The following is a 23216-nucleotide window of genomic DNA, read 5'->3' as shown; positions in this document are numbered from 1 at the left end:
TGAGGAAAAAAGCAGTCCCTGCAGGAGGTGATTTTTTTCACAGGCAAGGTGGTAACATCTCCATGACTGCCAGAGCTGTGTGCATTGGGGATTTACAAGAAGAATAGATTGCCCAAAGAGCTCCATTCTGTGGTTTCCAGGAGCACAAATGCATTAATGTATGTACAACATCAGAGATGGGGCTAGCTACTTACCGTTTGGTGGTAAATAGGAAGTAATGAAAACAAAAATTACCATAAGTTCTTAGGAAACAGAAAAGAAAGACTTACTGACACGGAATCTATAATGCCTGTAGCCACTTTCAGCGCTGAGGAAAACCATGTAGGAAGTCTGTAAGATACTCTTGTACCTATGACACATCCTGAAGGTCCTTCTTGAATCCCGGTGCCTTGTCCCAGTGAGAATGTATGACTTCTTCCATGGAGAAATGTCAGTTTTCCTGTGTTAGGTGACAGCAGCTTGCTACTGTGGATAAATTAAGATTTTTCCCTAAATTTGAAAGTAGGTATTTTCTCCCTGAGAAATACATGCTCTCGGTGCATATATCTGAGAATTTCATACTTCTGTGTTGAAGATGCCACTGAAGAACATGGGTGTTTCCCTGTTTGTAGAAGGGGAAACTGAGGTACAGGAAAATGGAATTTCACAGGTAACTGTCAAATTGAAACACAAGACTCAACCCCCAAGTAATTTGGTTTAACTAGTAGCTATAGCAGCTTCTTAAACAAAGCTCAGCAAAAGTGCTAGAAGCATCTTATTTAATGTGAAACATTCTGAGATCCTCTGATCACAGGAATATTGAAAAGCATGTAGTATAGTCTGGTGGAAAGGAAATGGAGGGACAAGCAGGAGTTGAAGTAGTACTGCTTGTGACTGCATAACTTCTTGCTGAGGCTCTGGCAGCATTGTCCGTGGCCTTGGTCAGTATTGCTGTTCCCACTCTACTGAGGGCTGATGGTGGGGGCAGAAAACAAGCTGCTTCCTTGGAGAGTTCAAACCTTGGAATTCTTGTGACAAGATCCCATGGCAGTTTACAGAAATGGTAAAGGGGCTCTAAAACAAGAGGTATGGATAGCACAGATGTGTGGGTTGAGGGTAACCTAGATCTCTGCATCCATGTGGAAATGGTACCTGGTAGTGGGGACTCTGCAGTTTTGCTGACAATGCCATAATGTAATGTGGTGCCAAGCAACAAACGAAAGGCAAATTTAACCCTGAAGGGAGATGCAGGTTTCTGGCTTGGAGTGTAAGGCAGGAAGAGGTTTTTGGATAAGGTGGTGAAGTCAATAGCATGTGGAGTCTTTTAAGATACCTTTTTACAATCTATACTTTAATTCAGCATCTTGGAGATGTTCTAGGGAGTGAAGATGAAGGGATCCCTTTGGCCTTGTAATTTGTGGATCTACTTATTCCCACACATCAAGAACCGGGGAGAGGAGTTGTTTTCCAGCATTGTAAATGTGCTTTTAATACCTGTCCGCTTGGTTAAGACAATGACTGTCCTCGCATCGGGTGTTTCAGGGCTGCTTCAGGCACCGCATTGTGTCCAGGAAGGCTGTTACTTCTCATGGCGTAATTAGTCAGATGAATTTAACTTTTGCCTTCTTCCAAAGCATTAGAAATTATCTGCATTTGGTGACTGAGCATGCCAGGAAGAAGAAGGTCTGGAGGGGGTATGAGCGGGAGGAGAGGAGACTGTGCACTCTTCTTGCGGCAGGGGGAACTTCCCAACTTCTTGCTATCATCATGCTTTGATGGCAAGTCTTGTTTGTATCCTTAGAATCGTACTTGTCGCAGAATCTTGGGCCAGGCTTTGTAGGTTTTCTCTTTTCTCTGCAGCATGGGATTGGTCACTAAATGTCATCTCTGTGAGACTCGTTTGAAGAGTCCTTTGCAAGTTTTGGAGTTGCGTCACTGGCTGTGGTGTGCTTTCTTGTGCTTCTTGTTCATGCACAGCTACTCTCCTTAAACTAAAGAACTTCTGTCCTTATCCAAGTTGCTGAGCTGTGTTGCAAGAAACTGCATGAAATTTTAATAAAACGATCTGCAGGAGATTTGACTAGGTTTTAGGCAAAAGAGTCCCTTCTGTTGTTAAACTGTCTGACAACAGAAAGAAGTTTTTCCTCATGGAAAATGATTGGAAAGCATCCTGAAAAAGCTTCTGAAAAGGAGAAAATATATTGAGGAGGCTTAAAGAGTGGTGGCATGGAGAAGACCTTGTTCTGATGATGAAATCATAGAAGTAATGGAAAATTTTATTGTTGCAAATTGTACCTTACGATTTTTTGTTTCTGGATTGCCTTCAACAAATGCCATGTTTAAGAAAATGAAATTAAGTTGTTGTGATGTTCTGTTTCTTTTTTCAGTCTCAGACAGCCTGCTATTACATGGTAAGAGGAGAGGTAACACCATTGCTAATTAAAGGGCAGCAGTGCTTCATTCCTTAGGGCTAATTATTCTGTAGAAAATGGGTCAATTACTTAAAGAAATTGTTTGCCAGCAGGAGGTAGGAAAAGCCTTTATTCCCACTCCTCACCATCCTTTTGTGGGAAGCACTTCCTACCTCCATAGCAGTTGCAGTACCTTGTTAAGCTTTCAGATGCCAGAGCCATGTCCTGCAGATGGGGAAATGGCTCCCGAGCAAATTTATATGTGGTCACTTCTGTCCTATGTGTTCCTGTATAGCTGCAGATGAGGCAGTGTCCAGTGGTGTTCCTGGGTTTTTTCTGGAGTGAAAGAAATGAACAATACAAGTGGGAGTTCTGTTTCAAAACAAAATTTGCTTGATGTGAAAGGTGAAGAAATATGGTATATTTCCTGATTTCTTTTGAAAGAAGTTTGATCATCTAGTTAGCTAATACTTTCCAATATAAAAGGTATTACCTGCTTGTGGCTTGCTTGGTACAGGTTTGTAAATGATCCCTTCTCAGATCTGCTTCCTGTATGTGTTTAGTATTCTCTGGTGGCTTTATCAGCTGACCGTGCTGCTTGCTTTAGCTCCTCAGGCTCAGTACAGACTGGGTGAGGGAGCAGAGGGCTGGTTAGCTCTCTACGTCAGAAATGAACTGGTCTGCTTTTCACATTTCTGTTATGATATGTGAGGCAGGAGTATCCAGATGGTTCCTGAGCTCCTAGGTAAGGTGGCTGTGCAGGCAACTACAAAAAGTCTTGAAAGAAAGCCAGACTGGGCAAAGACTTTGGCTCTGCAGGAGCAGATTACCAACATCTGTGCCAATTCAGACCAACACTCTTTTTCTGGTTAGTCAGAGCACTACATTCCTTGTAAATGATACGCCCAATAATGTCTGCTGTGAGCCAGAGCTTATGCACCTTGCAGTCCAGCTTAAATGAGTGTAAAAGGATTTGCAGGTGCCTACTGCTCCTTAACACGTCATCAGAGGCAAAATAAAAGCTAGACTGCTTTAGAGATTTGTTTGTGGGCGTATCTGAATGAGCATACCTATCAGTTACTAGGTCAGAGGTGTCTAATCATTGCATAAAAGAAGTGTTTTATGTTACCCTTTCTTTTGTTCTGGGTTTTTGTTGGTGTCAGTGCACAAGAGTTCACCACAACCTTATTTCAAAACTCCCCCGCCCTCACATGCTTCTGTCAAAGTTGGATTAGATGACGGAGGGAATCTTCCCTACCACAAATGCTGCTGTCTTGCTTTCATGGCGTAAGATCCAAGTATTAGTAGTCACTAGGTGAGTGTTGATAGCATAGCGTGGTGAAGCTGCTGTTTGACTTCTTCCTTGCTGGATCTTTGCTCCCAGGTGTGCCATTTATTGGATGTAGCCTATGTGAAGAACTTCTGTGGAGCACCTCTCTGTCCTGTTTTCATGATTCTCCTAGGAGCATGACGAAGTACTTCTGAGGGGGGAAGCTGTCTCTCTAGTATGGGTAGCTCTGGCATAGTGCTGTGTGTACTGCCAAGTGCCTTCTGGGGATGGGGAGTCTGTTTTGTTTTTATTTCTTTCATCCAGAATACAAGCACAGAAGATGATCCAACTCATTTGGCTCCACCAGCCTAATTTGGACTGAGAAATCTTGGCTGGGGCTGCGTCTATGCAGAGCTGCAGGTAGAGTCATTCTCTGCTTGTAGCAGAGTGTTCCTGATGATCGTGGTATATTTGGCTGTTTCCTCTCCTGCTAACCGACCTAGCAAAGCCGGGCTTGCTTAACCCACGGGACACTTTGAGCCACGTATTTTCTTTGGATTTTGTATCAGCAGAGGGTTATGGTAAGGATGCTTCCAGTAAGTTCTAGAGGAGGAATTACTTATTTTTGCAATTTTTGGCATTTTCCAGATGTGTATAGTTTCCCCTAGTGGTATGATAGATACCATGTGATTTGATTTATTTTGATCTAGCAGTTCTTTCCAAGGCAGACCTCACAATTAAGCTTTTAATTGGAAGTGGACTTGCACAAGAGCTTCAGGATGTGGGGTGCAGTATATAAAAACGCTTGAATGTCTTACTAGGGAGACAAGAGCTGCTGTGAAGGTAATGTAATGATTCCTTAGCAATATTGGGCTTGGCTGTTGTTGCTTTCCATTTTCCTTTGCTGCTTCATACTTTACCATGGAGATGAGATACTTTCCAAACCATCAGCCTCAGTCACTTGGGCTAAGAGAGGTTAGCATGGTATTAGGAGCACCCTGGGTAGCTAAGCCATTTCCTGTGCAGTGTATATATATATATATAGTATATATACTAAGGTGCATATAGAAAGAAGGCAGTTCATTGTGTTATGTTATATTGCCTTATAACTTGTGCATGTACAAAAGGTCAACTTCTAGAATCCAGGTCCTCCTCTTAGATAGTTACAGCTTTTTGGAAACAATGACTCACTTCGGTGTTTGTATTATAAAGACCAAAATGTATGGGACACTACTGCTCACCATAAGATAATTCTTTCATGGATTAGCTAGAGTGTAATTAGTTTTTCAAAGATCAGATCAATAAATAGAGCACGTTGATTTATAAAAATGTCATGCATGCACATTTTCTGATTTCTCTCTGATTTTCATGGTACAAACTCCAAGAGCTGTGTTAATGCTTAGTACTGCAACTCCAAGTTGCAGTATTTGGAGTGCTGCCTTGTTTTTTGTTTTATTTTTTCTTTCCCCAGCTATGTATCAGACATAGAAAGTGGGAAAGTGTCCCATTCTGGTGCGAGAATTGTAGTTTCCTTGGTTTGAGAAACAAGGGCTGGACAATGTCATGACAATGATGAACATTTGCTATGCTTAAGGACCAGGGCTTAGCAACATTTGGAGTACTAAAAAGCTGTAAGTGCTAACACCAGCACTTCCACTGCATCTTTCATTTGAGATTCTCTCAGTTCTTAATGAATTTTCAGTGTGTCTCTGTGAGGCTGGCATTATTAGTGTCATTTTGCAGACAAGTAGATAAAATAAAATGCTTGTATAAGCACATTCAGCAAGCTGGAAAAAGCAGGAATAAAAAATCAGGAATACTAATGTTTCAACCTGGTTTTGAGCTACTATCTTGTACTTTTTTTCAGAAAAGAAAGATATGAATTTTGGTAGTTTTCCTGCCCCCATCGCCCCCCCTTTTTTTTCCCATTGGGTTAGGCTGCATAGAAGTGAGACATTATTATGCAACATATCTAAGCGTGCATGTGATTCTTGAAAAAATGGTAATCAGATAAGTTGCCAGGCAACAGTACCCTGCCTTCAATTACCAAAAAGCCAGTGAGTGTGCTTTCATGATGTAACATGCGTTCTGTACTTCTTCATAAAGAAAGTGTAGGTGGAGTTTTGTAAGAGTTGCTCCTTTTTAACTCATCTCCTGCTTTATCTGCCATATTGTGAGGTCAGATTTGACCCCAGTTTTAGAGAAAAGTATTCACAGAACCGGAAATCAACAACGAACTTAGATGAGCTCTCAAAGATAATGAACAGTATGTGGGTATATATGAGTAAATAACCATTCCCTGTGATGGGTCTGTGAGTGTTTGATGGTTCAGCAGCTTACAACAAGTAGTTCAGAGCTCATCCTTGGTACCATGAAAATTAAGAAAATGGGTGAGAGATTTATGTTAAAAGGTAGATGACAGGAATACATGGCAAGCTGTGAGAAGTATTAAAACACTCACAGTGGCCCATTGGCCCAAAAATGTTGAGACCCATGGTAATTAATGAAAATATGTATGTATATCCAGCTGGTTCATTTTCATTGCCTTAGCAGAAGCAAAATGGAAGGAACATATGCAGGGATGAGTATACACAGAGGAAAAAGTATAATAATGTAAGACAGCGTGAGGGAATTCAGTTGTGTGTTTGTTTGAAACAGGAGTTCAATTTTTTTTTCAAAGATTTTGCAAGATAACAACAGCAAAAAATAAAGACTCTTGGAAGTTATTCTAAATGCATTTTTGCTTTTGGCAGTAAATAGCCACAAGAGCATTTACAGAGACTGTAGTTGTGTGGCGATGCAGGCATCTGCCCAAGCCTATTCAGATGTTAGGTGGTGGCATGGCTTTTAGAAGAAATCTGAAACTCCAGAGGTCTAATGTGCTCCTCAGGGCTTTGACAGAAGTTTTCAGTACAGATAGGGGACCCACTTGGATATATCTGGGAAAGTATGCGCATAACCCTGAAATCCTTGTTTTCCTTGGGTTGCAAGTTGTTGCTTTACAGAGTTGGTTTTCTAATTGTTTTGTTGTTGTTCCAGAAGGAACAAAAGGCATTTGCATTTCAGGACATGGGGGACTGTCCTACATATCCTGCAGTATTTCAGTCCAGTGTAGGAACAGGTTCAAAAGTCCTCATCAAGAGGCATGGTGGGATGTCAGTTGAAAGGGAAATCTGCATCATTCTCTGTTTAAGTCCTGCCAAAACAGGGGGAGTTTCTAAGAAGACACATGCTCACTTTCTGTTTCCAAATGTGGCACTTTCTTTCCAGGAGAATTCCAGATAAGTCACGGAGCAATGTTGTGACTTGATTTTTCTGTTGCACAACCTATCACCGGGTAGTTGCATGGACCTGAGCTTTCTTTGTAGAGAACTGCAGAAATAATGAAGAAGTGTAAATACTAAAATAGACAGTAGAAGGAACGCACAACTAACCACTTTCCAGTTAGGAATTCGCTTTCCTTTTTTTGCTTTTCTTTGTATTCTCATTTGATGAGCAGTACTGCTAGATGATGCTCATGTGCAGTCCCCAACCTGCTGACACCAGGAATGTTGATGTCTGTGTCAGAGGAACAGTCAGCAGGAAGTGCTGTTTTGGGACATCAGAGATTTTAGTTTTTAACTATTTTTGTATCTGCAAGTGGATGTTCATGCTACTCTTATTGGTTTTCTGTTTGATTTTCCCTTACTACAAACACTACGCATTTTTAATCATTGTATTTTGACACAGAAAGTCCATTTATATACAAAACAAAAAAACAAATCCCCTTTTCTGAACGGCTTAAGCTTTGTATTAATCATGTGAGCCTTAAGGTCAAATCTTCCTCTTCAGCTTTATTGCTCTGCTCACGTGTATTATGACATAGTCTTTACTAATGAGGATTTCTTCAATGAGTGTTTTCCTTCAAGTGTAGAAACATTTGTAACCAAAAGTATGGTTTCTCCAGCACTGAGAGTTCAAAGTAATGAAGTGTCTTGTGAAAAGGGAACGTCTTCCTTCTGGGCTGTGTGCTGTGAGCCAAATCTGAGAGATGATGATACAGCTGAAAACCAGTCTTTAGGGTAGTCTTTAGGGTAGCATGGGGTAGCATTCAGATGGCTGATGAGTTCCTTGGTCTGGCTCCGGGTGAAGCCCCATGCGTGGCCTGAGCGCTGGTGCCAGGGAAAGGGATGGATTGAGCAGGACTGTGTTGTCCTAAAGTTAGGTTGGCTTGAAGCCTTTTGTAATGTTAGTGTTTCTGTGTTGAAGGAGTTGGGTATGTGTTGCAGTTGCTTATTTTGTATGATTTTTTTCCTCAGTCTTTTACATATCAAATTATAGACAAGTATGTCTGACTATGTAAAAAGCATTCTCAGTATTCTTGTGATTCTAGGGAAATGCCTTTTGAAATTTTGTTTGCATATGTCTGATAAATAGCTCAGTAGAAATCTGTGGCAAATATCCAACTGTGGCAAAATGCATATAAGGAAAATAGATTATGTGCAAATAATTTTTAGGAACACTGATGTGACAAAAATTTATACCAACGCTAGACAACAAACAAGTTCTTTCCCAGTCTGATACACAAATATGTAGCTAGTAAAATAGCAAATATTTCTCATGATAAGAGGGACTCCAAAGTAGATGCAAGCTTCAGTGCATAGGCAGAAGGTACTAGATGTGTCCCAATAATACCCATATTATATTGATTTAATTAGTGGGTTTATGCTATTCACTGCTCCATTAATCTTGTTGGGATTTTTTTGGGGGGGAGGATTAGTTATTTAATCTGCATTTTTAATTGGAGTGGTTTTGTAGTTCAGTGTCATCTAAATAAAAAGTGTAGGTTTGTTTTTTGTTTATTAAGGAAAACATGTATCTCAAATTCCTCTTGGATTTTGGTGCTCAGAAATGTTGAGATTCATTAGGATAATGTGAAGAACTCACTTGTTACACAGTCTGACACATAAATGTCCTTGCTTTAATTTCTTCATAGGCAATTAATCCAGAAAAATGCTATGTATAGACAAGCCCTTGGACTGTAAGATCTGTGAGGCTGATTTAAGTAAGGTGTTGGATACTTATGTTTTGAAGCTGTCACCTCAAGGCATGACTTCTGTCAAAATCAGGAATGTGGTATCCTAAATGTCAGCATTTGAAGAGGAGAGTGCCAGCTCATGGGTTCCACTTGCTTGGATCATGCAGCTTTGCTGCCTGACCCCAACATGGAAGTGAAAGGCAGTCAGATCACTGGAGTGGGGACGAGAGTTAGTGCCAATGCCTCCAGGAACAGGTGGGGTGCTGGGTGGGTGGCAGTGGCAAGGGTCTGCTTACATGAAGTGCACACTCTATTCTGGAACGGGGAAGAGAGAAGAAAAGTGTGATGATTGGAGAAGTGAGGACGAGAGGAGGTTGGGGAAGATGAGGCACTGTTAGGAGAGATAGGATGGGGGTGGAAAGGTATCAGCAGTGAAGCTTACTTAAAAAATGGAGACATTGATGGGGAAAATAGAGGTAAAGCAATTTCTGGCAGACCCTCCAAGGGTTAACTGAGAGCTCAGCTGAGATGGTAGCACTGAACCTTTGGTCACTGACTCCAGTGAAGTTGCTCCGTGTGTTTGCTGTGGCTGAGATCCAGAAGGACAGTGGAGAGCAGAAAGGCTCAGCCTCACCCAAGGAGAGGCAGCTGTCAGGGTGCCGCCCTGGGCAAGGGGCAGGTACAGGTGCCGTGTCGGGGCTCTGAAGGAGTCAGGTCTTCCAGGGCCCAAGGTACTGGAGCTAAGCTATCCATACACTTAGCTCGTTCAGTGTTTAAAGCCTCTCTTGTGTTCTGCTGTATTAAACTGTACTTCTTTGGTTTAGGAAGGCTGTCTGGTTGCTGTATTAGCTGTTGGTCACACGCACCTGGGCTGACAACAAGTGGCATCTGAAACAGCTTGGACTTACTGGAGGCAACCTAGTCTACCTGTGGATGCTGTGAACTAGGAGCTGGCCAAAAAGTGGGAGAGCTCCAGGATCCCTCCCCAGAAAAGGTAAGGTCTGGAGGGTAAAACTGGTGGGACTGCACTCATAGACCAGAAAAACAGAGCAGTTCTCTGAGTACAGAGCTGACTGCGTTGTAGATGGGACCTTTGAAATTTAAATATGTAGACTGCAAAGTTATCTCTATCAGTTTAAACCTCAAGTTGTTTTCTGGAGGCGTAAGATCGCTGTTTGCACACATCACCCTTGATTTCTGTCTGCTGTGAGTCACATCATTCTGATTGCTTGTAATCTATACAGCCAAACTTTTCAGTGTTATTGTCTCTTTGAAACCTCACACTCTGATAGCCTTAGGCAGTTGAAACAATCAGGACAGTGGAGCAGCATCTCTCAGCTAAACCAGAGCAGTAGGTAAAGAGCAGAGGGTTGCTCTTTCCTGTGAAAGCACAGGTGTGAGTTGGATGATGAAGAATCTATTCCTGGCCCTAACAAGCAGTGCAATCTCTGCACCTGATTCATCAGTGTGTTACTGTACTAATCTTTTTAGCCTCGTCTTGCCACTCTCCTGTATGCTGTGGCAATCAGTTACACTTCCACAGAGTGCATGTAAATGCTATCAATTTGGAAGGGTGATTTATATCCCAGAGCAAAACTTTATATTGATTCTGGTCAGTGGGGTGGATATTGTGGGACCAGAACAATTTCCAGACCCCGCAGCACTTACGACACGCTCTTTGTGTCTGCAGTATGTGGCATGGTTCAGGCTACAGTATTGTTTTCCCTGTTGTGGATCAGCTTTCATGGGTAGGTTGTGCACCGTACTTTATTTCTAACTGGGAACTCACTTTGAATACGTAGATGCTACATGCATAAACTTCAGATATATGTAGCACCATCATCCCTCAGTCTGTCCTGTCTCAGGTGTCTCATTACACTCTCCTAGTTGTAGTGCCTAAGAGATCCTGTGTTGGGCTATCCTGTTGTCCCCCTCCTCTGGGTATTCTTGCTCAGAGACCCCTGATACTCTCTGAGACTGGGGAACAGACCCAGTCAGCTGCTGAAGGAAAGCAGTAGACTTAATTGTGGCAGTGCTAACAGTGTGGATAAGCAGGGTCAGCTCCTGCCTAGAGCTCCAGCTGTGATTTTGCTGCCCATTGTGTAGCTGATTACTGGGCTTCAGTTGATCAACAAGTGTCATCTATTGAGTGGCAAAGTCCAGACTAGTGCTGCAGTGTTATGACAAAGTAAGTGTCAGCAGCTTCCTGAGAAGGCAGATGGTGATGGACTGAGCTTTGTATGAGTCCAGCCATTATGTTAGTGATGCAGCAGTGAATATTTCTGAAAAAAGCTGTGTCTGGCAAGTGCTCTGGTATATGGTACTATTGCTGTGAGTAGAGCAAATGCTGCTTCTTGCTATCCTCAAGAACCATCGAATGAAGCGTAGAAGTCTCCTATTTCTGTTAAAACAAAAACTGAGTGCTGTATGGGCAGAAGAAAACATGCATCCATTGGCAGCAGAGCAAGACTATGAATTATTCATTCCTCTGCCTCCTGTAGGTTCCATCCACTCAGGCTATTCAGTATGCTGTCTGCTGGAGATGCAGACAGATCTGCTTTGAAAGCCATGGGGACAAGACCCTGCAGACTGTGATCACCACTCTGTTGAGCTTGTCCTTCATTAAACTGGCTTGGGCATCGTTGTGATATCCTTGAAGACATAGAAGTAACCTCTTATCATCCCGTGGGCTGTAGAAATGATGGTCTTCTTAAAGCAAAAGTTCAGCCTTTGTTGTAATGTGCCCTACTCCATTTTGAGAGCACTTAAAAATGTTCTTAAAGAGCTTCTTGGAAAGGAAGGGAATGTTACTTCAGTCAAAACAAGACATTGTATGTTGTGTTCAGAGGAGTTTTCAGCTTCTCATTATGTCAGCCAGCTGGATGTGCCCTAGAGTGAGTCACCTTTGAAGTTGTCTTAGTCCAGAAGCTGAGGGAAACTGTGGAGACTAAGATAAAATCCCAGACTGCGTTTGAAAAGTCCTCACTAAAAAAAGTGGTGGAAGCATGCTGAGAGGGATGACTGTCCAGCTGGGTTGAGAGGCTGGATAGGTTTCACAAAGAGAGCTGTCAAGGAAGAAAGGGTTGCTTCTGAAGAAGGTAAAATGTGTTTGTCATCCTATGGTCTTGACCAAAGTGAAAAGGCGATAAACTGGAAGCATACCTTTTCTTTGTTTGTTTTTAATCAGTGAAAGAAGTAGACAAACAGAGCAGGCAATGGATTTGTGGTTTCCATAGTGATGTAGCTATGGAAGCTTTTGTGCGGCTGAGCTTTGCCCTCACTGCAATCACACTTGAAGGCTATGAGTGTTCAGCTTTCCTGCCAGGGAAATGTAAGTATGTCTCAAACATGGAACTGGCTGAAAATGCAGCTGCATGTTCATGAATGTTTGCTATGTTACCTGAATATGTGGATGCTCATTTCTCCTTTATCTGTTGTTCTGCACTGAAACAGTGCATCAAACTATATTGATACCACAGTTCTTGCTGCACCAGGCAGTGATGTATTGACCTCTGTCCTTTGCTTTCTATCATTTGTATATACACACACATCCCACAACACTGGTGCCTGTGACTCTGCAGCCACTCTGATTTCAAACATCCGCTGGTCAGGAAACATGCGTAACTCTTTCGGGGCACGCTAACTGATCAAGCACCACCCCGTGAAACTTGACAGGTGTACTTCATGCAGTTCATAGCTATCAAGTCACTTGTCCCTATATCTGACATTAAATCATGCTTTATTTTAATGGGCATTTTGAGAGTGTTTTAGTAGTCAAAATACATGACCCTTGGGGAATTTTTGCATGTGGAGAGAGCTGTTTCTGACTGTGAATGGTTGATTAATTCTGGCTTTCAAAACAAGTTGGAGGGGAATTTTTCAGCATCTCAGTGATGAGATTACCGGTGGATCCTAGAGGCAGGGGAAAGAAAATGCTCAGTGTGAATGCTGTGTGCACAGATCAGGCAGATTATGCACATACTAGTTCTGCACACACACTTGCATTGTCCAGTCTTCATGCTTCACAGGCATTTGTGAACCATTCTTTTTCACTTGTACTGCTGCTGGATGCTTTCTTGCTGTCTCCATGAACAAATCTGCCTTACCTTCAGCATTTGTTTTGCTTGTCTAATGGTTGTAATGGTTGGTCATCTGTTCCCTTTATAGAAAAGAATGTTAATTATTTTCAGAAGGCTAATTAGGTTGCTAATGAGAAACTGTACAGCAGAAATATTTCCTTTAATTACTCACTCTTAAGTGCTGTACAGAGAAGCTTATTGAATGTGCTGTTAAATACAAATGCTTGTATCTGGCTTAGAGATGGACCTTCAGGCATCCTGAAAGAAATATTTTGGTAAACTTGGGAATCCATGTGACACAGATGACTGAGCAAATGAGACTGGTGCTAAGAGCTGCCTAGTTGTGCAGCCTTTTTGACTGCACCTCAGTTTGCCACTTCTGCAAGTGACTAGATGCAGTTGCTCTTTCTATTTCCGTTTTGCCTGATGACTTTTGTCAGTATAGGTAACTGTTTGTGCTACCTGCCAGTCCAATCTATAATTAGATGCAGCCCTCACACCAATATTTCAGTCTAATCAGCCAGATGGCAGTCAGGGGCACAGAGAGGTGGAGTGACATGTCCAAGGTCATATTGCAGATCATGTCAAACCTAGTAATAAAGCAGAGGTTTCATCAGTCCTGTGTCAGTTCACTGCACTGTTTGCCCCTTGTGCCTCTCCTAGGGCTGGCACAGCTCATTACAAGACTTGCATCAGTTTGCATATTGCTTCATGAGGCAGCACAGCTGCTCAACAACCCCATCCATATAGCCACCTTGGCACTGACTTAGGAAGGTCCTTTTCTTGCTTCTACTTGCTTCACTTCCTTGTTGTAGTGATACCGAAATCAGCCAGAAAATAAACTTTCTAATACAATTTGAAGTATTAGAGAGCAGGCATTCTTGATTACAGTGCTGGACACTTTCAGAGGATATCTCCTCTAATCGAATGTGTGTCATGAAACTTTACAACAGGGTATTTATTCCATCCTGGATATACATATTCATTACAATGTACTTCCTAACTAATACATAAACATCACTTTCCGTAGAACTAATTTGCATTAATCTGCCTCCAACTGGAAGTCCTTTTATGGTCCTGGAGGGTCATCTAAAGGGGTCTCTGGTGGTTGTACTTACTGAGTGCCCCAATATGACAGGTGACCATTCCTTGAACTTTTCTTTGGGCATGCATGTTGCTTCTTGTTACATAACTTGCCAAAACCCCCACTATATTCCTAATTTTCTGTTTATCCACTGGTTCCAGCTACATTTATCATCCTGTGTGCATACTTTTGCATTCTTTTATCTTTTTTTGCTAGTTAGTCTTTAAGCTCTATCTAGCAACTTCAGGGGAACTGAAAATTTTTATTCTTTGTGTTATCTATCAGTCTCAATGCCTTTTAGAATTGCTTTGGAAGAACTACTGTAGTCCAGTTGACCCAGGATGAAAGTTGGAGTCGATCGCTAATGTCCCCTGCCTTTTGACTGCTGAGCCTTCATGCAGCTCTGTAGAAGAGCTTCACTTTTTTTCAGCATCCTTTGATGTCCAGTCTGCTTGTAGCCAGACTCTTGGAACTTTTTACGTGCCATGGCTCTACCAGGGAAAATGTGAGGGCAGGCTGCTGTATGGGGGCTGCTTCCATGCATAAGATGCTCCTTATTCTTTTATATACTGGTCATTGTAAACTCAGCAGGAGAAGGAAGGAAGATCTGTCAATGTTGTGGATACAGTGCAAAACTTTGCATCTTGTACTGTGCTGCCAGAGTGTCTGAGTGCAGGTGACTCAGTAGAGTGACTTAGACATAAGAAATACCCAAGGAAACTACTATCAGCATGGGATGGCAAAAGCCACCCTCCATTTCTTTTCAGGCACAGATGTGTGCTGCTAGAACTTTCATCTATCTGCCACACGTGCAGCACTGCCTTGGCTGAGGCACATTCATTTAAAAGTTCACTCTGCATATGTAATATTTAAGTTAACTTTGCATATCTTTCCAGCTGTAGGAACTCTCAGAGACAGTGAAGATACTTAGCTGCAGTGTAATCTAGCTTCTAAGTACAAGCCGATGCAAAACAAGCACACTTGAAAATGCTAACATTTGGAACACCTTGGCATTGCCATGAACTGTTGTGCAGATAGTGCTGTTTGGTCTTCGTGTAATGTGATGGATTTGTTCTTGCATGTGTCAAGACTAGTAATATTATGGAATGATACTTAGATTGTTTTAGCAGGAGACAAAAATTTACATTCTTACTCATTCTACCAACAGTGTATTGCTTAATAGCTAGTGATTGTCATAGAAGTCCTGGTATGCTGCAGGTTTGTGTACATCTAAAAAGGAATGGACAGCTGACCAGAGTGTGTGTCTCCAGGACTGCCAATAGTAGAAGCACAATTCAGGCACAAAAATGACAACTCTTAAGCATGGACATAAAAATGACAACTCATAAACATGGATGAGACAACATATGGTTCCTCTCTGGTTCTATTTGCTATGGGTCACCTGATGCTCTGTTTGTTGAGCAGATTTTAAAGATGGTTTAAAAAGAATGTAAGGTTTGGGGTTTTTGAAAATTGTTATTTTCGGTGTCCAGTGTGAACATTATCAAACCATTTGACTTAAAACTGAGGAATTCTTTTCTAGTCTTAACACAAGACAGTTCCCAACACACAGATGAGAACTGGCATCTTTGTTCAGTTGGCATTTTGCCCAGAGGCATGAGGTGCCTATTGTTGCCCAGAAGGAAAGCAAAATAAAGAAAAAATCTTGTTTGATAAGACCTGAAACTACCCTATGTAACCTCAAGTATTTCACCAAGGTGAATAAATCAGTGCTGTACATGCTTTAAGCACCTCTAAGTACGTACTGGAAAGATGCAGGAAAGATAGCATCAGGAATGATCAAATTCCACTTTTGTCTTCAGAATGTGCCCATCTCTAGGTACCTTCACAGGCTCTAGTAACTGCAAATGGGAGCCTGTACGGAAGTGAAGCTTGTAAGGTACCTTGGATAAGTGCCTGAAATTCGTGAATTAATTTGGGCCGCCATATACATGCGTGTATGAAATGTTTATATGAAATTCAAAATCTAATAAAACCATGTCATGCAAATAATTAATTTGTTAGAATGGCATTGTGTTGTGGTAATAGTGTAAGGCAGATTACTGGAGGCAAAAACCAAACAAGTCAGAAGTGTGTTTCAGTCAGTGAGAGCTCAGTGTCAGCTCAAAAGGGGTATCAGTTCCTCACTGCTTAAATAACAGCTGTGCCTCCTAAAATAACAACCAGTTGTTTAGAGGGTATCTTTAAACTTTTCTTGAGATGGTAGAATGAAAGCTGAAAAAATCAGTTGAGTATAAAGGGCACCACAAATGAAGATGTGGGCAGAAAACAGTGTGACCCTGGGAAAGCCCTGCCAATTTGGGAACTCTGTGCCCAATCATTAATGGGCCAGGACACTCTTGTGTGATTCAAGACAGCCAGCGCAGCTTCACCAAGGGCAAGTCCTGCCTGATAACCCAGTAGCCTTCTGTGATGGAGTGACTCCATCAGTGGAAGGGTGCAAGCATCATTTATCTGGATTTCTGTAAAGCCTTTGACAAGGTCTCCCACGACATCCTTCTCTCTAAATTGGTGAGACATGGATTTGATAGGTGGACTGTTCAGTGGATAAGGAATTGTTTGGACTGTTGCATCCAAAGGGTAGTGGTCAATAGCTCAGAGTCCCAATGGACTTCAAGGAACAAATGGTGTTCTTCAGGGGTCTGTACTGAGACCCTCTGCCCTCATAAGACTCTGCTTGGAGTGCTGCATCCACCGCTGGGGTCCCCAGAACTGGAAGGACATCACCCTGTTGGAATGAGTGCAGGGGAAGGCCACCAAGTTGATTAGAGGGCTTCACCCATCCTGTGAAGACAGGCTAAGAGAGCTGGGGTGTTCAGCCTGCACAACAGAAGGTTCTGAGAGGGAAACCTTACAGAACCTTCTAGTACCTAAAGAGGGCTACAAGAGAGCTGGAGAGGGACCTTTTACAAGGGCATGTAGTGATAGGCCAAGGAGTGATGGCTTTAAACTAAAAGAGAGTGAGTTTAGATTGGATATTAGGAAGAAATTATTTACTGTGAGGGGTGGTGAGGCACTGGAATAGGTTGCTCAGAGGATTTTTGGATCCTCCATCCCTGGAAGTGTTCAAGGCCAGGTTGGATGGGGCCCTGAGCAACCTGGTCCAGAGGAAGGTATTCCTGCCCCTGGCAGGCTGGCTGGAACTGGATGGTCTTTGGGGTCACTCCCAACCCAAATTATTCTGAGATTCTCTTATTCTTGTCTCCCCTGTTTAAATACAAAAGGACAATTACATGGTGTCTAGGTAAAGCATTAGGTTACAGTTCAATGGAAGGAAGCCAGTTGAATTATCCATCCATTGAAAAGCCTCTACTGCCTTTGGATGAGACCCCAGGTCGGCAGGTTTGCCTCCATGCTGTAGAGGATGACACAGCCGTGGTTGTTTTCTTTTCTGGTTGTGCTTGCCAGGCCCCATGGGGAAACTGAGTCTTTCCAACCAGGTGCAGAGTGCAATAAACTTCCTCTGACAAGTTGACAGAAATGAGTGGAAGCTTGGTACTTGGCAAAAAGAGAAGCTAAGTATAGGAGGTGTTAAGAAAAAAACGAACTGAACCTCATGGCTGGGAAGTTGCGGTCTTACCACTTCCTCTTCCATGTTCCTATCTGATGTAAATGACTCTTCCAGTGTTTCAGCTGAAGGTGTCCTGTGTTTCATAGCATTCAGCTACTAGGCTGCCATGAGACTTAAAAAATTAGCCTCTTCTGGGAACCAGGTGAAGTCTGTTCAGCTCAATATTCCCTTTTCTAAGTAGAGGTGATAGGTTTTACTGAGTCAGCTGATATTGAGAGGGAGGTGGAAGGGGGCCAGTAAATTACAGATACTCACGCCATCTTTGGGGTTGAAGCTGTTTGAAATTGAATATCATGTTTCTGCCTCTGATCTGACCAAAGCAGTAAGATCAAAATTACTGAAAACATCATCTGGATCTGCAGTAGCTAATTCTTCCTGTCATGAGCATTTTCTTGTGGAGCCCTGCAGTGGAGAAAGATTGAGCACATCACAACCCCAGCTGGATGGAGACACTGGGCCACTAACTCCTCCTTCTTCACACTTGTGTCTCCACATTTTCCTAAGGCCCCTCCATGACCATCACAAATACTTTTGTAAAGGGAATTCAGGGTCATTGAAAGGTACTGTCTGGATTGTACAGAGAAACATCAGTGCTTTTTTAAAGGAAAGAGAAGCTCTGATAGTGAGAACATGAACTTTCTGCATTATGCATCAACCTGAGTTATCTATTCTGGAAAAAGCATTTTCCAGAGGCAAGTAAAAGAATACTTTGTTATCTTGTCTCTCTTCTGAGCTGGCCAATAATCTTGGCCAATTAGTGTCTGTGTTTCAATTACGAGGACGTTTTCTCAATCACTGGGAATTAAATGAATATGTATAAGAAAAGAGCTCTGTGTGTTTTGGAACATTTTCTTTTTTGAAGCATGTAAAACAGAATAAAGACAAATACACCAGCAAGAAAATTGCTGTGTCTTCTACTGCAGTAGCTGTGTGTGTGGACTCAAATTCAAGTCTCCTTCTATCAATGTGCTTTGAATTTTTGCAACTGTGCCATCTTTCTGCAACTGAGAGTGGAAAATGTCTTCTGTGCAGATTGACAGTTGAGTGAAGAGGTGAGTAGTATTTTTACATCCTTGCTGAGTTTGGGATTAGACTTAGCAGTTCTTAAGGATTTTCTTTTCTAAGGTGGAAGCTTAATTCCTTTTTCAGGTGTTTAGAAGTAGGTGATATTGACATAATGCAGTTACATTCCACGAGTCCTGAAGCAGATGCATGTTAGCTGCTATTCACAAGAGATGGTTTAGAATTTTTCAGAAGGCTGGATGTGTAGATTGGATCTCAGAAAAGGGGTGAATGTGAGTTGGGTCTCAACCATAAACTGATCTGTAAAGCAGTCTGAAGCTATGGTACTGCTTTATTTCATGATCTGGGCTTGCTGTACTATGAAAGGTAAATTCCTGAACTTCAGGCATTTAGAATATTCTGGCGCAGCCCTGTGCACATATGTACAGACTTTTCTGTCTTAAGGAACCCAAAGTTAGGGTTACACTTAGGTTGACTAATAAATACAGGCAGATTTTGAAAATTCTTTCCAGTATTGGAGCAATGAATTTGTTGGTTCTATTGGGGAGACTGTTTATTGTGACATGGTCATTTGGACATGCTGCAGGCACAAAAGGAAATGTGGAAGAAGGGTATAAACATAGTATTAAATGGATCTATTTTCAGAGAGGCTCTGTAAAGGCTGGAGTGAGCACATTCTGTGAAGCTGTGATAAATGATTGGCAGGTTGAAGGTATAAATCTAAATCCAATAGTAGTGTTTGTAGCATTTGTAAAAGCTCACCTCAGCACAAAAATGAACACATTCAGAAGAGGCAGTTATGGGAAAAAAATCCATCCCCTTCAAGTAGAGGGGAAAAGAGGACAAATCAGCAAATAAAATAGGACAATATATAAAGGTGTCTCTATATCTTTATATATCTATACAGCTAGAGATAGAATTCAAATTTATGTAGACATAGCATGTTGCCTTCATTAAAGCAGGTATCTATGGTCCAGTCCAAACTAGAGAACAGTCCACGTCTGTGATTTGGGAGAGAGGCAATAAGAAGCTCAGAAACAGTAGGAAAAGAGCCAAGGTGGCATCAGCTCTAGTCAGGGGAGACACGGGCCATCCTTATGACCCAGCTCCCTGGTTCATGAGCTGGAGTGCATGAAGCTGCAGCTGGGACCACATGTCTCAGTTGGAAGAATAGTGATGGGAAACACTACTGGAACAGTACCTTCCAAAGTTGACTGATTGGAGGAACTGTAGAATGCAACAGCAAAAGCTTACAGACCCATGCTGAGCTAAGAAATTAATGTCTGAAGAGCTAAGACCTTCCTTGAATGGCAGGGAGAAATAGCCTAGCAAATAGCAAATAGGGTTAGGGTTAGGGTTAGGGTTAGGGTTAGGGTTAGGGTTAGGGGCCCTTGGGGCCCAAACTTTGAGTTATTCCTTTTTTTTTTGAAATCGCTCCTGAGTGTACAACTTGCCACCTTTCAGAAGATTGAGTTTCAGTCATTTTTCCCTGTGGGAAAGCTCTTGTGCTTCCTTCTTGGGACACACAGCGCATAATCAAATGTATGACTTGAAGGGGAGTCATAAACAGCTAAATGTTAGAGGTTTATGGAGGATCTCAAGCTTCAGGCTTACAAAAGAGAAAAATGACAGGTGTGCATAAAACATGAAGATGGTGTTTTTGTGATTGTAATTTGAATGCTAAGCTTCCTGATACCTTTAGGAAATAACAGTGCTAAAAATGTCAGCTGTCTTTTGCAAAGATATAAATAGGAAGAGAAGTACCCAATACACTGGGGGATATGTTTGCTGTATAGGAACTAGGCCCTAGAACCTAAGTTTTTGTTGACTTGTTATTCAGGACAGAGAAATTTGGCAAGTCTATGAAGACAAATTTACCTAAGTGATGCTGAATTGAAATAAATATGAACAATAAAGTACAAAACTCATCACTAATTTATTTGTGCATACAATATCTTTCCACTGCTGATTACATACTTTGCAAGGTATGGTAATTGGTGGGCACTAGTGGGAAAAACTGGGCAACTGCTTAGAGGAGCTCCTTTCCCAGTTGTTGGCATGGATGTCTACTTGAGGATCTTGTTGGGCATGATGAGGTGGTCAGTAGAATTCTGAGATTTATCCTCTTCTACCCTTCCTTTCCAGGATGTTTCTGCCTCTGATGTATATGTGAACTTGAAATTAAGAAGATGAGGTAGATGAAGTAATCCTGGAGGCTCCACAGGGATTCCTGTTGTGAAAAAGCATAATTTAATACTCTGAGACTACCCAAGTTTTACACCAGGGATGTTAGGAGGAAACTTGAGGAGTCACAGCCTTGTGAGTAGCAGATAGCACTTAGGAGACCTGATTCTTTGACATCTCAGAAACAGTTTAATGTTAGGAAGGAAAAAATTATATATTGAGAAGCAAAAATTATTTGATGTAGAATTGCCACCAAGTGATTTCCAAAAGGGGAAAGAGAGAAGGAAACTCTTCATGACAGTCTTGGGCTATGAACCTGAAGGTGCTTAAAAGTGTGCTCCCTCCTGTTTCATCTGACTTTATGCAGTATCTTCTGCTTGCAGGGTTTAACCCTAACTCAGCTTAGACCAAGATGCTACATTTCTTTATGAACTGCAGCAGTTCTGTTCCTTCTAGAAGAAGAGTGACTGTCCAGTTAAACTATCCAGTTACCTACTATCAGTTGAATTCTGGGAACTTTTAAAGGCTTGCACGCCAGTGAAGAATAATAAAAGGAGAGGGAAACAGTTCTTTACAGTTGTGCATATGCAACAAAAATTTCCATAAAAGAAGCAGCTAGTTTTATGAAATGATGCTTTGACCTTTGCCTGTAGGGAATGAGGAGAGACTACTTTGAATCTGTCAATGATACAGATTTAAGTGACTTGGATTGTGTCAGTATGTTAGCAAGCTAGGATTTTAGATATTTCAGCACCTTGGTCATAGTATTTTTCTCTGCCAAGCTTTATTTTCAATGTCAAAAATGTTTGAATGTTTTTGTCTTTTTTTTCCCCAAATGTGGCTTTCATCCATTTCATCCTGATTCTGGCTTATTTCTGAAGACTGTTCAGAAGTGCTGGGCTAAGCATATTTGTTTGTTACTGATACTGACCTTTGTAAGTTGACCAATTTTTTATTGTAGGTTGAAGCAGAATGATTTATTTGTTTTTCATTTTGCTTTGGAAAGATGAGGCATTTGCTAAGAAGAAAAAATACTCCGCCTTTTCCAAAATGAACTGTCTGAATTTCCAAAAAGCTGTAAGAAACCAGATAAGATGGGTGACACATGTCTTGCCATAATGTTGTCTTCTCTTTACATGCGTTGGCTGTGTAGTGACAGTGGAAAGGATAAAATCTTGTAAACTCTTGTGTTTCAGGCAGGACAAATTCTCTCTCTCCATTAGTTACTCTGGTTTGGGTTGCTGGTAAGGCATGATATGCATTATGTTCTTCAGTCAGCTAATATCATGTGTTAAGCTCAAGCTTTTGAAACACACATGAATTTTGATTACCACTGTACTTGAATACACAGTTTGATATGAAGGGGCCCAGCTTACGGGAGTTTAAGAGTCAGGCAGTTGGCACATTAGGGAACTATGAGGCCTGCAGTCACAGTGTGTGAACGTGTCACCTTTTGAAAACTGGGTTGTAGGAACTCAGGTCTGCTCTCACTGCAGAGAAAGAAGTCAACTGTCCAGGTTAAGATAATGGTGAATCCAGCAACTAGGCGCCCAAAACTGAAGGATGGCTGATACAGATTCTCAGAGCAGATTGTGCTCCCTGGACATGCCATCTCCTTGGGGACAGACCTTCCATAATTGTGGCTCCCTCCTCCTCAGTGTTAATGGGAAGCTCTGCCTGCTCCTGTAGGAGAGTTCTGGCTTCAAAGTCTCTGCTTTGTGCTGGAGGCACATCAGGCACTTGGGCTCTTGCTGGACATTTGCTTGTTTTGAGAACCGTAGTATCAGCAAATGTTGGGAACTCAGGGCAGATTTTTTCAAACAGGGAAGGGCAGCAGGTAAGGTGAAAGAGCCTTATAGCAACAGGCTTGGAGAAGAACAAGACCTTACCTGAAGGAGATGCTGGGGAGATTAAGGCTAATACTTGTAGATGTCAGGTTTGGATTCAGTCATTTCCATAGTGTCTTTCAAATCTGCTACTTGCATGACTCTTGGGGCTCTTAACTTCTGTCAGGTACAAAGGAAACATTCCTCTTGGTCACTCTAAGTAAAGAGCTACTGCCTTAATTTGTTCTCAATTGGAGTGGTCACTAAGGTGGGCTAAGGTGCCTTCACATAAGGTAACATTTCCTGCAATGTGTGCGGCAGGACATGGAAAGTCTCCACTTTCTGCACTTCTACTGCCATTCCTGAGATCGCCTTAGTCAGAAAGCTATTCTTTAAACAATGTCTTCATATTTTCTCTTTGTCCTCTGAGAAGCCACCCCCCTCTACACTCCTTCCCAAGAAAACCCTACCTTTCTCCTTCCTGTTGTGAAATGGTACCTTCTGGACAGCCCACACACAGGCATTACCACTAAGAACCACGCTTCCCCATCCCTTTGGGTTAGTCTGGTAATTGGATTAATTTAATCTCCTTTTGTCGTCATTCTTTTTGACTGTATCCCAATTCTCTTTGGACCAGATTTGAAAGATAGACAGGGATCAGAGGCTGCCAGCAGGTACAGAGTGAACTGGGCAAGGGAGCAAGAAAACAAGGAGTGGCAGGAAAATGATGTGCCTTTTATGGGAAAGGAGC

At 42.0% G+C, this 23216-nt stretch overlaps 1 protein-coding gene across 3 annotated transcripts in view; it reads left to right on the top strand.

The window, feature by feature from the left end:
- Positions 1 to 23216, top strand: part of TMEM229B (transmembrane protein 229B) — a 37236-nt gene that overhangs the window by 1284 nt on the left and 12736 nt on the right. For all 3 annotated transcript variants that reach the window (XR_011151394.1, XR_011151393.1, XM_069017644.1), the window contains exon 2: positions 9502 to 9671. The gene's annotated coding sequence lies outside the window, so the exon portion shown is untranslated. The remainder of the gene's footprint in view (positions 1 to 9501; positions 9672 to 23216) is intronic.

This window comes from Aphelocoma coerulescens, chromosome 5 (genome assembly GCF_041296385.1).
Source record: "Aphelocoma coerulescens isolate FSJ_1873_10779 chromosome 5, UR_Acoe_1.0, whole genome shotgun sequence".
In the NCBI taxonomy this organism is placed as follows: domain Eukaryota; kingdom Metazoa; phylum Chordata; class Aves; order Passeriformes; family Corvidae; genus Aphelocoma; species Aphelocoma coerulescens.
Note: the sequence above shows the minus strand (reverse complement) of the source record. Positions and strands in the feature narration are given on the sequence as shown.